We start from the raw sequence: 17,321 nt of genomic DNA on the forward strand, positions 1-17,321 counted from the left end.
TCCGTTACCGTTTTCATCTCTACCACCTCCCGCAGGAGGTCATTCCAGGTATCTAATACTCTCTCCATGAAAAAGTACTTCCTGACATTATTCCTGAGTCGGCCCCCCCTGCAACCTCAATTCATGTCCTCTAGTTCTACCACCTTCCCGTCTGTGGAAAAGGTTTGTTTGTAGTTTAATACCTTTCAAATATTTGAATGTCTGTATCATATCATCCCTGTCTCTCCTTTTTTACAGAAGTAAATCATTTCCTCTCTGTGCACCCGCCACTCCAGCACTCTGCTTGTGTGTTCCATATGGGATGGAAAATAAAGTGAGTAATGTCCCAGAAGCATGTGAGGGGCTCTGCCAGCAAATCTCCCCCCCCCCCCCCCCCCCCCCCACCCCCACATACACTCCACCCTCTCTCTGCCTTCATAGCCAGAGAACTGGGAAAATTTAATATGATTTTCTTCATAAACTGCTTATAGTTACATTACATTTACTTTTCATTTTTATTTGATATACTGTCCATCACATTAATATCTAAATGGTTTACAATATCAAAACACTTTATGAGTTAAGTAGTGATAGAAACAAAATGAAAGAACCAAACACACACTATTTCTTGTTTTAACATTTCTGGAATTTTTTATTGACGTTTAAAGATCAAGTATAACAAGGAACATCTATTCTAACATCCAACACAATGCTCCCAACTGTACTCAAGTTTCTCCCTCCCTGTTCTCACCCCCCCCCCCCCTGCTCCCCCCCCCCCCCCCCCCCCCCCTCCAATCCTCCAATCTTCCCTCTTAGCCAGTATTGTCCTAGCTTGGACCATTCTTCTGCTTTATTACTGAGTCTCTGATGCCTGATATCCACGAGTTTCTCCATTCGTGCTATAAACTCAAGACGCTCTCTCCACTGACTTATCTTCGGTGCCTTTGCTTAATTCTAGCGCCTTGCTAAGATGTTATATGCTGCCATTGTACTCCATTTAACCAGTCTTTTCTGCCCCTTTCTCAGTTTACAGGGCAGCAGTCCCAAAAGGCAGATCTTAGGGTTAATCTGCACAAGTTGTCCTGTTAGTTTATGTATTTCAAAGCCCACTTGTCCCCAAAACTCTACTACTTTGCCACAGCTTCACCAAATATGCCAAAAAGTCCCCTCCTGTCCACAAAGCCTCCAGTATAAGTTGAGGCTTCTGGGTAAATCTTACTCACTCAATCTCAACGGGGTGAGGTACCATCTGTAAAGCACTTTATAAGCGGTTTTTTTGTGTGCGGAGCATATGGCCCATTTCCCTGCAGTTATAAAGATCCTTTTCCAGCCCCCCTCCTTTATTTCTTCCCCAAGGTCCAATTTCCAAGCAGTCATGAGTTTATATACCATTTAAAATCACTCCATCTAAGAAGATTAAAATACAGTAAAAGCTTTCGTTTGGTGCGTAGCCTCCCAGAGTGCCTCAAAATTCTCTACTCGTTCTCTCCCTTCAACATCCTCCATCCCATTCTCCTTGACTCTCATTTATTTATTTATTTGTGACATTTATATCCCACATTACCCCAAACAAGTTTGAGTTCAATGTGGCTTACAATAAACAGTACAGGATACATAACAAAGAATAATGCATAAGAAAGTAATTTATTGTAAGAATCCAATTTTACAATACAGTATCATAAACATACTTGCATAGCAATGGATGTTTAACATTTAGAAAATCTATTATGAATGAGAAATTGTACATGAAGCAAAGAGAAAGTTAATGGTAAATAGAGTAATAACTAATTCAGGTAATAATTAGTTGATTGAGATATGGTTGTTCTTTGTGAGGGTTTATTTGAATAACAATTTGAGGATTTTGCAGAATCTAGTATATTCCTGTATATCTCTTATTTTGGGTGGTCAGGAGTTCCACCATTTGGTTCCTAGGTAAGTGAAGTCTGCTGAGTGGACAGTTTTGTAGATCACATTTTTGCAATTTGGGAGGTGTTGTCTGAGATAGTTTCTTGTCTCATATTTAGCGTTTCTTTGAGGTAAGTTTATTAATGGTACCATATAGTCTGGAGCTGTAATTCTCGCTTTGATCGGAAGCCAGTGTAATTTGATTAATAAAGGGGAGGCACTTTCAAAACAAGAGATTTTATATATGAACCTGGCTGCAGTGTTTTGAACTGTTTGGAGTTTTTTCAACAGGTACTCCTTACAGCCAGCATATATGGCATTACAGTAATCGAACTGGGATAACGTTAATGATTGTACCAATAGTCTGAATGCTTCTGATGAGAAATAGGGTCTGATCCTTTTTAGTTTCCAAAGAGACCTGAAAGATTTTGTGATTACTGAGGAAACTTGAGTATCAAATGTTAAATATTTGTCTATAATTATACCTAGAATTTTCAGATTATTGTCAATGGTGAATGAAGTGTTTTCATAAAGTGTTAAACCTGGTGTACCGCATGAAAGGCCTCTGTGACCAAACCAAATGAGTCATGTAGGTCTTGGAAAGACCTAAACTCATCTGCTCCAATCATCTGGTCAAATGTGTACAGGCCTAATTCTGCCCACCTACTAAAAATCCCCCTTCCTCTTCTCCTTATAAAAGCCTCGCCTTCTCAGATTAATGCAAATTTAAAAATAACTTTCTTAAGCCCCTTCAACTGTAAAACCTAGGAGATGATGAGTATAAGGATTAGAAATATCTCTCGCCCATCCACTCATCCCACTTGAAAGCCATGGCAAATGCTTAATGTCGAATGGCAGATCCACACATTTTCCAGCAGAACTCGTGGCTTTCTCCCTCCTAGCGACCAATCCAATTGGGCTGCCAAGTAATAGTATCTAACATTGGTGTGGGCCACTCCTCTGAAACACACACTATTTCAAATAATTCATAAAAAAATAAATTATAAATAATAATATGAAACAGAAGGGAGGCATTATCTTTAAGGGTGCTGATAGTTACTTCTGAATCTATCCCCTTTCACCTTCATCCTATGCCCCCTCATTCCAGAGCTTGCTTTCAATTGAAAGAGATTTGCTTCCTATGCATTTATGCCACATAAGTATTTAAGGGGTCCTTTTACTAAGTTGTGCTGAAAAATGGCCTGCGCTAGTGTTTTTTCAGCGTGCTTGTAAAAGAAGCCTTTTTTTTGGCCGAAAATGGACGTGGGGCAAAATAAAAATTGGCCCGCATCCATTTTGGGTCTGAGACCTTACCGCCACCCATTGACTTAGTGGTAAGGTCTCACACGTTAACCAGGCGGTAATCGTCAGCACGTGTACACCACTGATTGCCACCCAGTTAGTGCCGCACGTTGAAAAATAAAAAATATTTTCCGGCGTGCCTATCGGATGCGCTTAAAAAATGGAATTATTGCCTGGGCCACAAGGTAGCTGGGCAGTAGTTCCAAATTCGCGTGTGTTGGATTCACCTACACGGCTTAATATAAGGGCCCCTAAATGTCTGTATCATATCTCCCCTCTCCCTCCTTTCTTCCAAAGTATACATAATGAGATCTTTAAGTCTGTCCCCATATGCTTTATGACAAAGACCACTGACCATTTTAGTAATTGCCCTTGGACTGACACCATCCTGTTTATATCTTTTTGAAGGTATGGTCTCCAAAATTGTACACAAAGGGGCCAGTGTTCAGACTGATAAAGATAAGGTGGAATTGCTTAACAAATATTTCTCTCCTGTGATTTCTTCACCCAACGCATAATTAAACTCTGGAATTCGTTGCCGGAGAACGTGGTGAAGGCGGTTAGCTTAGCAGAGTTAAAAAGGGGTTAGACAGTTTCCTAAAGGACAAGTCCATAAACCACTACTAAGTGGACTTGGGAAAAATCCACAATTCCAAGAATAACATGTATAGAATGTTTGTACGTTTAGGAAGCTCGCCAGGTGCCCTTGGCCTGGATTTGCCGCTGTCGTGGACAGGATGCTGGGCTCGATGGACCCTTGGTCTTTTTCCAGTGTGACATTACTTAAGTACTTTTGTGATCACAGCTGAAGGGCTGGGAGTAGGACCGTAGAAGACAAACACAAATAGGAATTGAGTATGGAGTTAGCTGGGCTGCCTTCTGTGGTCAGCGCTGAGCCCGCATATTCAATGCCAGGCAATTCCGGTGACCGGCATTGAATATCCGGTTTATTTTGGTCGGTTTAAAAATGTAACCGGCCAAGTCAATATTCAGTGCTGGCCGGTTTAGTTTAAACTAGTCAAGAATAGGCCTGCTATTTCGGCAACCCAATTTGGCTGCCAATCTTAGCCAGCGATGTGCTGAATATTCGCAGATAACCGGCTATATCGCACGATATAGTCAGTTATCCGTTAAGTGCTGACTGCGAATATTCAGCGGGGATCATTGGCTATCTCCCGCTGAATACTCACAGATGGACGGTTAAGCGCTATGTAACCGGCCAGGAGCCGTTCCTGGCTGGTTAAATAGCGCTGAGTATCGGGTGGAATATTCTAAATGAGATCTCACCAGAGTCTTATACAGGGACATCATCAACACCTTATTCCTACTGGCCATTCCTCTCCCTATGCACCCAAGAGCCTTCTAACTTTTGCTGTTGCCTTTTCTACCTGTTTGGTCACCTTAAGATCATCACATATGATCACACCCATGTCCCGCTCCTCTTTCATGCACAAATGTTCTTTACCCCCTAAACTGTACTGTTACCTCGGGTTTTTGCAGCCCAAATGCATGACCCTGAATTTTTTTTTATCATTAAATCTTAGCATTAAATTCTGGACCATTTTTCAGGCTTCACTAGGTCTTTCCTCACATTATCCACACCACCAGGGGTGTCTTACCGAATGCAGATTTTGGTATCATCTGCAAAGAGACAAACTTTACCAGACAGCCCTTCAGCAATATTGCTTACAAAAATGTAAACAAAAGAACTGGCCCAAGAACCAAACCTTGCAGCACACCATTGGTAATATCCTTTCCCTCAGAGTATTTATTTATTTTATTTATTTAGATAATTTATACCCCGCCTATTACCACATAAAGCAGCCCCTAAGCGGCTTACAATGAACTAATGAAACAATTACAATTCAGTAGAGAGGGAAGAAGGAACGGAGGAAGAAGGGAAGGGAATATAAATACAATATTTAATCAAATAAGTAGGCAAGGGAAAAGAAAACAAAAAGAAGAGAAAGTAAGGAGTAAACTCCATTTACCACTACCTTCTCTCACCTTCCAGTCAGTGGAGCTGGCAGAACTTCCCTAAGTTCCTTCAGTACCCGCAGACGTATGGAATGGAGGAGTGGCCTAGTGGTTAGGGTGGTGGACTTTGGTCCTGGGGAACTGAGGAACTGAGTTTGATTCCCACTTCAGGCACAGGCAGCTCCTTGTGACTCTGGGCAAGTCACTTAACCCTCCATTGCCCCATGTAAGCTGCATTGAGCCTGCCATGAGTGGGAAAGCGTGGGGTACAAATGTAACAAAATAAAATAAATGCCATCCAGCCCCATTGCTTTGTCCACCTTTCATTTGGCTAACTTCTCATGAACAGTCATCTGAAAATTATTCAGGGACTACCACACCTCCATTCATATTTGTGTTTGTCTTCTGTGGTTCTGCTCTCAGCCAGTGGCGTTCCTAGGCTGGCTGACACCCGGGGCGGAACGCCGATGCGCCCCCCCCCCCCCGGTGAAATTACGACCCCCCCCCCCCCGGGTGCATTTTTACCTGCTGGGGGGGGGGGGGTGCAGCACGCCTGTCGGCTCCGAGTCCGCTCGTTCCCTGCTGCTCCCTCTGCTCCGGAACAGGAAGTAACCTGTTACGTGCAGAGGGAGCAGCAGGGAGGGAACGAGCTACATATTCCTCTCCTTCACCTTTGAGTCTCACAATGCCACTTTTGTACTTCTTCCTATCACTAACATATCTAAAAAATAAGTCTTGTCTCCCCATTTTACTGTGTTGGCTAATCTTTCTTCCATTTGCATCTTTGCTTTCCTGACTACTCTACCAGCTTCTCTTAGCTCTTCCAGATATTGTCACCTGTCTTCCTCTCTCTTGTGGTTTATGAAGGCTAACCTCGTTTTCCTTACCTTTTCAGCTACTTCTTTTGAGAATCAAAACAAAATTCTTTTCCTCTTTCTTTGACTTACTTTCCTTACAAAATGGTTTGTTACCCTTACAATTGCTCCTTTCAGTTTTGCTCACTGCTTTCCTACTTCTTCCAAATGTTCCCACCAGGCAGCAGTTCCTTGAGGTAATCTCCCATCTGAGCAAAGTTAGATTTTTGAAGTCTAGAACCTTCACTTTTCAATGAACCCTCTCCACGTCTATCTTAATATTAAACCATACCATCCAGTGATCACCCACTACAACATCAGGTTTCCCTAGTTCTCAGTCTACTGTTCTAACAAATAAGCCATTCCTCCACTCTGTTACCCACTAAAGCAAAGCTGAGCCAACTGGAATCATGGTGTCCGCTGTCAGCTTTAATAAATGAGAGATTTTTCTCTTTGCTCTAATGGAAAGGGGGTGGTATTTGAAATACTGCCTTTCTTGTGGTTATGATCAAAGCAGTTATATACAGCCAGGTACTTATTTAGTACCTGCGGCAATGGAAGGTTAAGTGACTTGCTCAACAACATAAGAAAGAAGGCTGCAGGATAACTGTAAAGAAAGCCCTGAGAAAGCAAGAACTTGCAAAGCTACTACAAATCTATTGTCTTCTGTCTTTCATCAATCCCAGACAATGCTCGATTTGTTCGCCTAGTTCTAATGGCCCGAAGATATTCTGCAACAGATTCAGGCATCTGCATAATTAAAGCCTCAGATGTTGCCCTATACCCAGGGCATACCACAGGCGCTGTAACCCTAGCCTCCAATCCCCTCTCCTGCCCCTCTGTTCTTCTCCAGTGATTCTGCAAATGGACTCAGTGTGCCCATTTTTATCATCCCTAATCTGCATTGGGGGGGGGGGGGGGGAATCAGTTTACCACTAATTAAATAGAAGAACATAGGGAAAATGCTTATCCCTTCCAGCACTGACCATAAAGTGAGTGTGTGTGTGTTGGGGGGGGGGGGGGGATATTTTACAGTGATAGACAATTAGACAATTTAAGACTTTGTTTCAGGTGTGGGCTTTGTCTTCCTCTTGCAGCAGGTTGCACACAGAGTACTGTGTGAATCCCAGGAGGCTAAGCTGTCTACTGCTGTGATTCCAGCTCTCTGTGCTGTCTTAATATCCACAATAGTGTTGCAGTAAAGCTTTCCTGGTGTGCTGCTATCCTGTGTTCAGAACTACCAAGCTACCCAGTTCCAGAAGGATGATTTTGAGTCCTTCCTGGACTTCTCAAAAACCCCAAGCTGGGGGGCCTGCAGCGCTGATTTTGGTGTGCAGAAGTAGAGGCACAAATGTCAGTTCAAATCCAGCACCAGCCAAAAAGTTTCCCTCCTGGCACGGTGTACCTTGGCAGCTCTGCTGTTCCATACTGGAACAGAATATGTGTGTGCTGGGGTGGGAAAACCTTACTGTGTCACTGCCTTTGGTGCCCCTGTTCTGTAAATAAATCAAGACGCTGAATGGTAGCGCTGATACCTTCTATTGCAATAAGATAAGAATTAGCCAAAAACAATGGTGAGCATGAGCTTTCCAAGACCTAATGTACTCGAGTCCTCCAGCAAAGACAGAAGAGGTATTATGCTCCTAGACTGTGCTTACACAGTTGGTTTATTTATTGCATTGCTGTGGTCTTATTAATTTTACATTGGATTTTTACTGCTTTCTTTTGTTATGCCACGTTATGATTACTCATGCATTATTTAATTCCACATTTAGTGCTAAATGGCTGCTGTTTACTGTTCTACCCGTTCAGCATTTCCATGGAAGACCAAGTTGAAATACATAAAGCCCAATTTTGGAAAGGCCATCTAGCTAGATAAAGGAAGGAGCAGCTTAGTGGTTACTGCAGCCTGAGAACCCCAGGACCTGGGTTCAATTCCCACTGCAGCTCCTTGTGACTCTGGGCAAGTCACTTAACCCTCCATTGCCTCAGGTGCAAAATAAGTACCTGTATTATAATATAAAAAACCACTTTAATTGTAACCATGGAAAGGCAATGTAACAAATCTCATCCCCCACAACACCCAAGTTGGGGCGTTCACAATTTGCAGAGTATCTTCTGCTGAATCTGGAGCCTTTTGTAAAATCATTCTAAGACACAGGGCCGGTTTTAGACATGGTGGGGCCCAGGGCAGAAATTAAAGAGGGAAATCCTGATCTCCCCCTCCCCCTATCTCCCCACCTGCATTGCTACTACACGGTCTGGGAATCTCTTCCCCTTCTCCCCACCACAGTCCGTCTCTCTCCCTTCCACTCACCTTGCAGTCTTCTTTAACATTTTTATTTCCCTTCTCAGAGGGGCCCCAGCGTGGCAGCCATTCTCACAAGCTGCCTGCGGCAGAAACAGGAAATTGCGTCAGAGGGGGGTGGTTCGTGGCAGAGAGGGGAAAGCTTAGGGGCAGCCACAGACAGCTTGAGAGAATGGCTGCTGTGCCAGGGCCCCTCTGAGAAGAAAAATACATTTTAAAGAAGATTGGGAAGGGAGGAGGAGAAAAGATGCCTAGACTGCAGGGCCCCCTGGAGCTGTGGGGCCCAGGGCAACTGCCCTGTTTGTCCTCCCTAACACCAGCCCTACTAAGACCGTGGGGGAAACAGGTGTAGTCTGCAGCACATGCAGCAGGAACAACATTTTACAGAAAAATTTGGTCAAAAATAGAGCAGCATTGCTTGGGGCTTTGAGGGGTAACTTTATAGGGTCATTTTACTACTACTACTACTTATAAGTACATAAGTACATAAGTAGTGCCATACTGGGAAAGACCAAAGGTCCATCTAGCCCAGCATCCTGTCACCGACAGTGGCCAATCCAGGTCAAGGGCACCTGGCACGCTCCCCAAACGTAAAAACATTCCAGACAAGTTATACCTAAAAATGAGGAATTTTTCCAGTCCATTTAATAGCGGTCTATGGACTTGTCCTTTAGGAATCTATCTAACCCCTTTTTAAACTCCGTCAAGCTAACCGCCCGTACCACGTTCTCCGGCAATGAATTCCAGAGTCTAATTACACGTTGGGTGAAGAAAAATTTTCTCCAATTCGTTTTAAATTTACCACACTGTAGCTTCAACTCATGCCCTCTAGTCCTAGTATTTTTGGATAGCGTGAACAGTCGCTTCACATCCACCCGATCCATTCCACTCATTATTTTATACACTTCTATCATATCTCCCCTCAGCCGTCTCTTCTCCAAGCTGAAAAGCCCTAGCCTTCTCAGCCTCTCTTCATAGGAAAGTCGTCCCATCCCCACTATCATTTTCGTCGCCCTTCGCTGTACCTTTTCCAATTCTACTATATCTTTTTTGAGATACGGAGACCAGTACTGAACACAATACTCCAGGTGCGGTCGCACCATGGAGCGATACAACGGCATTATAACATCCGCACACCTGGACTCCATACCCTTCCTAATAACACCCAACATTCTATTCGCTTTCCTAGCCGCAGCAGCACACTGAGCAGAAGGTTTCAGCGTATCATCGACGACGACACCCAGATCCCTTTCTTGATCCGTAACTCCTAACGCGGAACCTTGCAAGACGTAGCTATAATTCGGGTTCCTCTTACCCACATGCATCACTTTGCACTTGTCAACATTGAACTTCATCTGCCACTTGCACGCCCATTCTCCCAGTCTCGCAAGGTCCTCCTGTAATCGTTCACATTCCTCCTGCGACTTGACGACCCTGAATAATTTTGTGTCATCGGCGAATTTAATTACCTCACTAGTTATTCCCATCTCTAGGTCATTTATAAATACATTAAAAAGCAACGGACCCAGCACAGACCCCTGCGGGACCCCACTAACTCCCCTCCTCCACTGAGAATACTGGCCACGCAATCCTACTCTCTGCTTCCTATCTTTCAACCAGTTCTTAATCCATAATAATACCCTACCTCCGATTCCATGACTCTGCAATTTCTTCAGGAGTCTTTCGTGCGGCACTTTGTCAAACGCCTTCTGAAAATCCAGATATACAATATCAACCGGCTCCCCATTGTCCACATGTTTGCTTACCCCCTCAAAAAAATGCATTAGATTGGTGAGGCAAGACTTCCCTTCACTAAATCCGTGCTGACTTTGTCTCATCAGTCCATGTTTTTGTATATGCTCTGCAATTTTATTCTTAATAATAGCCTCCACCATCTTGCCCGGCACCGACGTCAGACTCACCGGTCTATAATTTCCCGGATCTCCTCTGGAACCTTTCTTAAAAATCGGAGTAGAACATTGGCTACCCTCCAGTCTTCCGGTATTACACTCGATTTTAGGGACAGATTGCATATTTCTAACAGTAGCTCCGCAAGGTCATTTTTTAGTTCTATTAATACTCTGGGATGAATACCATCAGGTCCCGGTGATTTACTACTCTTCAGCTTGCTGAACTGACCCATTACATCCTCCAAGGTTACAGAGAATTTGTTTAGTTTCTCCGACTCCCCCGCTTCAAATATTCTTTCCGGCACCGGTGTCCCCCCCAAATCCTCCTCGGTGAAGACCGAAGCAAAGAATTCATTTAATTTCTCCGCTACGGCTTTGTCCTCCTTGATCGCCCCTTTAACACCATTTTCGTCCAGCGGCCCAACCGACTCTTTGGCCGGTTTCCTGCTTTAATGTATCTAAAAAAGTTTTTACTATGTATTTTTGCTTCCAACGCTAATTTCTTCTCAAAGTCCTTTTTTGCCCTCCTTATCTCCGCTTTGCATTTGGCTTGGCATTCCTTATGATCTATCCTGTTACTTTCAGTTGGTTCTCTTCTCCACTTTCTGAAGGATTGTTTTTTGGCTCTAATGATTTCCTTTATCTTACTGTTTAGCCACGCCGGCTGACGTTTAGTCTTTTTTCCCTTTTTTCTAATACGTGGAATATATTTGTCCTGAACCTCCAGGATGGTGTTTTTAAACAGCATCCACGCCTGATGCAAGTTTTTTACTCTGCGAGCTGCTCCTTTCAGTCTTTTTTTCACCATTTTTCTCATTTTGTCGTAATCACCTTTTCTATAGTTAAACGCTAGCGTACTTGATTTCCTAGTTTCACTTCCTTCAATGCCAATATCAAAACCGATCATATTATGATCACTGTTATCAAGCGGCCCTCGTATCGTTACCCCCCTGCACTAGATCATGAGCACCACTAAGGACTAAGTCTAGTATTTTTCCTTCTCTTGTCGGCTCCTGAACTAGCTGTTCCATGAAGCTGTCCTTGATTTCATCAAGAAATCTTATGTCCCTTGCGTGTACAGATGTTACATTAACCCAGTCTATATGCGGGTAATTGAAATCCCCCATTATTATTGTGTTGCCCAGTTTGTTTGCGTCCCTGATTTCCTTTAACATTTCCGCATCCGTCTGTTCGTCCTGGCCAGGCGGACGGTAGTACACTCCTATCACTATCCTTTTCCCCTTTGCACATGGAATTTCAATCCACAGTGATTCCAAGGAGTGTTTTGCTTCCTGCAGAATTTTCAATCTATTTGATTCAAGGCTCTCGTTAATATACAATGCTACCCCTCCACCAATCCGATTCACCCTATCACTACGATATAATTTGTACCCCGGTATGACAGTGTCCCACTGGTTATCCTCCTTCCACCAGGTCTCAGAGATGCCTATTATATCTAATTTTTCATTTAGTGCAATATATTCTAACTCCCCCATCTTATTTCTTAGGCTCCTGGCATTCGCATATAGACATTTCAAACTATGTTTGTTGTTCCTAAGTACATCATGCTTAGTACTTGACAGTATTAATTGGCAATCTTTTGTCTGATTTTTATTGTTATTTAAAGATACCCGATCTACTACAATCTCTTTTGCAACCTCACTATCAGGATACTCTATCTTCCCTGTTATGGTGATATCTTTGAAAGATACCTTATCCCGAACCATGCTCTTTTGAGCGACTGTCGGCCTTCCCCCCATTTCTAGTTTAAAAGCTGCTCTATCTCCTTCTTAAACGCCGATGCCAGCAGCCTGGTCCCACTCTGGTTAAGATGGAGCCCATCCTTTCGGAATAGGCTCCCCCTTCCCCAGAATGTTGCCCAGTTCCTAACAAATCTAAAGCCCTCCTCCCTGCACCATCGTCTCATCCATGCATTGAGACTCTGGAGCTCTGCCTGTCTCTTGGGCCCTGCGCGTGGCACAGGTAGCATTTCAGAAAATGCTACCCTGGAGGATCTGGATTTCAGCTTTCTACCTAAGAGCCTAAATTTTGCTTCCAGAACCTCTCTCCCACATTTTCCTATGTCATTGGTACCCACATGTACCAAGACAGCGGACTCCTCCCCAGCACTATCTAGAATCCTATCTAGGTGACACGTGAGGTCCGCCACCTTCGCACCAGGCAGGCAAGTCACCAGGCGATCCTCACGTCCACCAGCCACCCAGCTATCTATATGCCTAATGATCGAATCACCAAGTACAACAGCTGTCCTAACCTTTCCCTCCCGGGCAACATTTGGAGATATATCCTCGGTGCGAAAGGATAATACATCCCCTGGTGGGCAGGTCCTGGCTACAGGAGTACTTCCTACTTCACCAGGGTGATGCTCTCCTTCTAGGAGACCTCCCTCCTCCAAGGTAGCACAGGGGCTACCTGACTGGAGGTGGAACTTCTCTACAACATCCCTGTAGGTCTCCTCTATGTACCTCTCTGTCTCCCTCAGCTCCATCAAGTCTGCTACTCTAGCCTCAAGGGAACGGACACGTTCTCTGAGAGCTAGGAGCTCTTTGCATCGGGCACACACATATGACACCTCACCAATTGGGAGATAATCATACATGTGACACTCAATGCAAAAGACTGGATAGCACCCCTCTCGCTGCTGGACTGCTGACTCCATCTTAGTGTTTTTTGAGTTTTTCCGTAATTTAAAACTTGCTAAAGTATTAAGGATATCAGCCTATCACTAACTTACAGTTCCTCCTTTAAACCCCAATCTTCAAGTTCCGAAAGCACAAGCAAAATTTGTTCACTTACCAGAGAAATATCCTCTTCTCCCAGAACTTATTAGAAGGAAAGCTTTCGCGCGCCTAACGGCGCGCGGCACCTTGAGCAGAGGCCCCGAGTGGATCGGAACGGACCTGGGAGTCACTCTGGCGAAGGCTCCGAGGATATGCAGATGAGCTGCAAGTCCTCCACGGCACCTGAGAAGGCAACCGGTGGGAGAGCTGGGCACCTCTCAACCAAGAAAAGGCTTACCAGGGGTTAGGCCGAAGCCAGCATTCCTCCCCCTGAGGGTCACCTGATCCTGGCTAAGAAGTACCTGGTAGCTCTCTATCTCTATCATTTCTATAGCGCTACTAGACGCACACAGCGCTGTACACTTGAACATGAAGAGACAGTCCCTGCTCGACAGAGCTTACAATCTAATTAGGACAGACAAACAGGACAAACAAGAGATAAGGGAATATTAAAGTGAGAATGATAAAATAAGGGTTCTGAACAAGTGAACAAGGGTTAGGAGTTAAAAGCAGCATCAAAAACTTTAGTCTGCATATGGCAATATATTTGCAGAAAATAGCTCTAATAACATTCTAGCAGGTGTACCATATGCACAGTGCATGAAAGCTTGCACTTTTAGTCTAGGCATTGCCGGGGTCTTAGTATGGACACACACATCCTGAGTCCTGCATATAGCAGCCCGGTTGTAGGATGGGTCATAGAGAGCTCCAACGGAAGCTCCAGTAATTTAGAATGTGAGGACAGCGCCAGGCAGACTTATACAGTCTGCGTGCCACAAATGACAAGACGGATTCAGAAAGGCCTGGAGTGGGCTTTGACAGCAACTCCAGTAGTTGGAACAATAGGACAGAGCCGGGCGGACTTCTACAGTCTATGTCCCAGAAACACCAAAGAAAGACCATGATCAATATATAATATCACGTTCATTGTTGATTTCATCTTGAATTGATAATGAGCAGACTGGATGGACCATTCAGGTCTTTATTTGCCGTCACTTACTATGTTACATTGATCAGAAAATGTGCTGATCTAGGCACATACATTCTCTACATACAGTCTCTTGAGGAGGCAATACACTTATAATTTAGGCATGATGGCTACAGCATTCATGCTAGTATTTTATAACTAGTAAAAAAGGCCTGTTTCTGTCAGAAATGAAACGAACGCCAGCAAGGTTTTCCTCGGAGTGTATGTTTGAGAGAGAGTGTGTGTGAGAGATGGAGAGTGTGATAGACAGAGAGATAGCATTAGAGGCAAAAAAACATAGTAAAAAATGTTTTCGGTATATTAAAAGCAGGAAGCCGGCAAAAGAATTGGTTGGGCCGCTGGATGACCGAGGGGTAAAAGGGGCGATCAAGGAAGACAAAGACGTAGCGGAGAGACTGAATGAATTCTTTGCTTCTGTCTTCACCGAGGAAGATTTGGGTGGGATATCGGTGTCGGAAATGGTATTTCAAGTGGACGAGTCGGAGAAACTTACTGACTTCACGGTAAACCTGGAGGACATAATGGGGCAGTTCGGCAAACTGAAGAGTAGCAAATCTCCTGGACCGGATGGTATTCATCCTAGAGTACTGATAGAACTGAAAAATGAGCTTGCGGAGCTACTGCTAGTGATATGCAACTTATCCTTAAAATCGAGCGTGGTACCGGAAGATTGGAGGGTGGCCAATGTAACGCCCATTTTTTAAAAAGGCTCCAGGGGAGATCCGGGAAATTATAGACCGGTGAGTCTGACGTCGGTGCCGGGGAAAATGGTAGAGGCTATTATTAAAAACAAAATTACAGAGCACATCCGAGGACATGGATTACTGAGACCGAGTCAGCACGGCTTTTGTGTGGGGAAATCTTGCCTGACCAATTTACTTCAATTCTTTGAAGGAGTAAACAAACATGTGGACAAAGGGGAACCAGTTGATATTGTGTATTTGGATTTTCAAAAGGCGTTTGACAAGGTACCTCATAAAAGGCTACAGAGGAAATTGGAGGGTCATGGGATAGGAGGAAATGTCCTATTGTGGATTAAAAACTGGTTGAAGGATAGGAAACAGAGAGTGGGGTTAAATGGGCAGTATTCACAATGGAGAAGGGTAGTTAGTGGGGTTCCTCAGGGGGTCTGTGCTAGGACCGCTGCTTTTTAATATATTTATAAATGATTTAGAGATGGGAGTAACTAGCGAGGTAATTAAATTTGCTGATGACACAAAGTTATTCAAAGTCGTTAACTCGCGACAGGATTGTGAAAAATTACGAGGACCTTACGAGACTGGGAGACTGGGCGGCTAAATGGCAGATGACGTTTAATGTGAGCAAGTGCAAGGTGATGCATGTGGGAAAAAAGAACCCGAATTATAGCTACGTCATGCAAGGTTCCACGTTAGGAGTTACGGACCAAGAAAGGGATCTGGGTGTCGTTGTCGATAACACACTGAAACCTTCTGCTCAGTGTGCTGCTGCGGCTAGGAAAGCGAATAGAATGTTGGGTATTATTAGGAAAGGTATGGAAAACAGGTGTGAGGATGTTATAATGCCGTTGTATCGCTCCATGGTGCGACTGCACCTTGAGTATTGTGTTCAATTCTGGTCGCCGCATCTCAAGAAAGATATAGTAGAATTGGAAAAGGTGCAGCGAAGGGCGACTAAAATGATAGCGGGGATGGGACGACTTCCCTATGAAGAAAGACTAAGGAGGCTAGGGCTATTCAGCTTGGAGAAGAGACGGCTGAGGGGAGACATGATAGAGGTATATAAAATAATGAGTGGAGTGGAACAGGTGGATGTGAAGCGTCTGTTCACGCTTTCCAAAAATACTAGGACTAGGGGGCATGTGATTAAACTACAGTGTAGTAAATTTAAAACAAATCGGAGAAACTTTTTCTTCACCCAACGTGTAATTAAACTCTGGAATTCATTGCCGGAAAATGTGGTGAAGGCGGTTAGCTTAGCAGAGTTTAAAAAGGGGTTGGACGGTTTCCTAAAGGACAAGTCCATAAACCGCTACTAAACGGACTTGGAAAAATCCAAAATCCCAGGAATAACATGTATAGAATGTTTGTACGTTTGGGAAGCTTGCCAGGTGCCCTTGGCCTGGATTGGCCGCTGTCGTGGACAAGATGCTGGGCTCGATGGACCCTTGGTCTTTTCCTAGTATGGCATTACTTATGTACTTATGTGAGAGACAGAGTGAGTGAGTGTGTGCCCCCTCTCCCCTCTCTTTATGGTTTGAGGCCCCCTTCCACCCCCACCTCTCTGGTCTCAGGACCCCCCTCACCCCCTCCCTCCAGCCACCCATGTCCAGCGACCCTCCTCCCCCCTGCCCCCCCTGCCCCCCTGCAGCCACCCGTGTCCAGCGACCCTCCTCTCCCCTGCCCCCCTCCAACCACCCAGGCTGACGTCACTCACAGCTGATTCCCAGGCAGGGGGAGGAGTAGGGAAACACGCGGAGCATGTGACAGGGAACGGCGCATCAAACATCGACCCTCCTCTCCCCTGCCCCCCTCCAGCCATCCTTGTCCTGCGACCCTCCTCTCCCCATGGCCTCCCCTCCAGCCACCCATGTCCAATGACCCTCCTCTCCCCTGCCCCCCCCTCCAGCCACCCATGTCCTGCGACCCTACTCTCTCCCTGCCCCCCTCCAGCCACCCATATCCAATGACCCTGCTCTCTCACCTGTCCCTCCTTCATCCACCCAGGTTGTGTAACCAATTCTTCGGGGCAGGCAGGAAAGATCCCTGGTCCTGCCTGCCCGCTGTTGGCGCTGGTGCTCCCCCGCTGCCGGATCGCTGTTCAAAATGACCACCGAGACTTCCTACTACTACTACTACTATTTAACATTTATAGAGCGCTACTAGGGTTACGCAGCGCTGTACAATAAACAAAGAATGACGGTCCCTGCTCAAAGGAGCTTACAATCTAGATAGAGGACAAGACGGACAAGGAGAGCAGACAAGTAATAATTGGAATAGACAATCAATAGTTGGAACAGTCTAGGTTACTAGGTACAATGTTAGGATCCGAAAGCGACATTGAAGAGGTGGGTTTTGAGTAGTGATTTGAAGATGGACAGTGAGGGTGCTTGGAGTATGGACACAGGGAGTCTATCCCAGGCATAGGGTGAGGCGAGGCAGAAAGGGCGGAGCCTGGAATTGGCGGTGGTGGAGAAGGGTACCGAGAGGAGGGATTTGCCTTGTGATTGGAGGCTACGGGTAGGGGCATACGGGGAGATGAGGATAGAGAGGTAGTGAGGGGCTGCAGATTGAGAGCATTTGTAGGTTAGTAGGAGGA

The sequence above is a fragment of the Microcaecilia unicolor genome, chromosome 11 (assembly GCF_901765095.1).
Source record: "Microcaecilia unicolor chromosome 11, aMicUni1.1, whole genome shotgun sequence".
Classification (NCBI taxonomy): domain Eukaryota; kingdom Metazoa; phylum Chordata; class Amphibia; order Gymnophiona; family Siphonopidae; genus Microcaecilia; species Microcaecilia unicolor.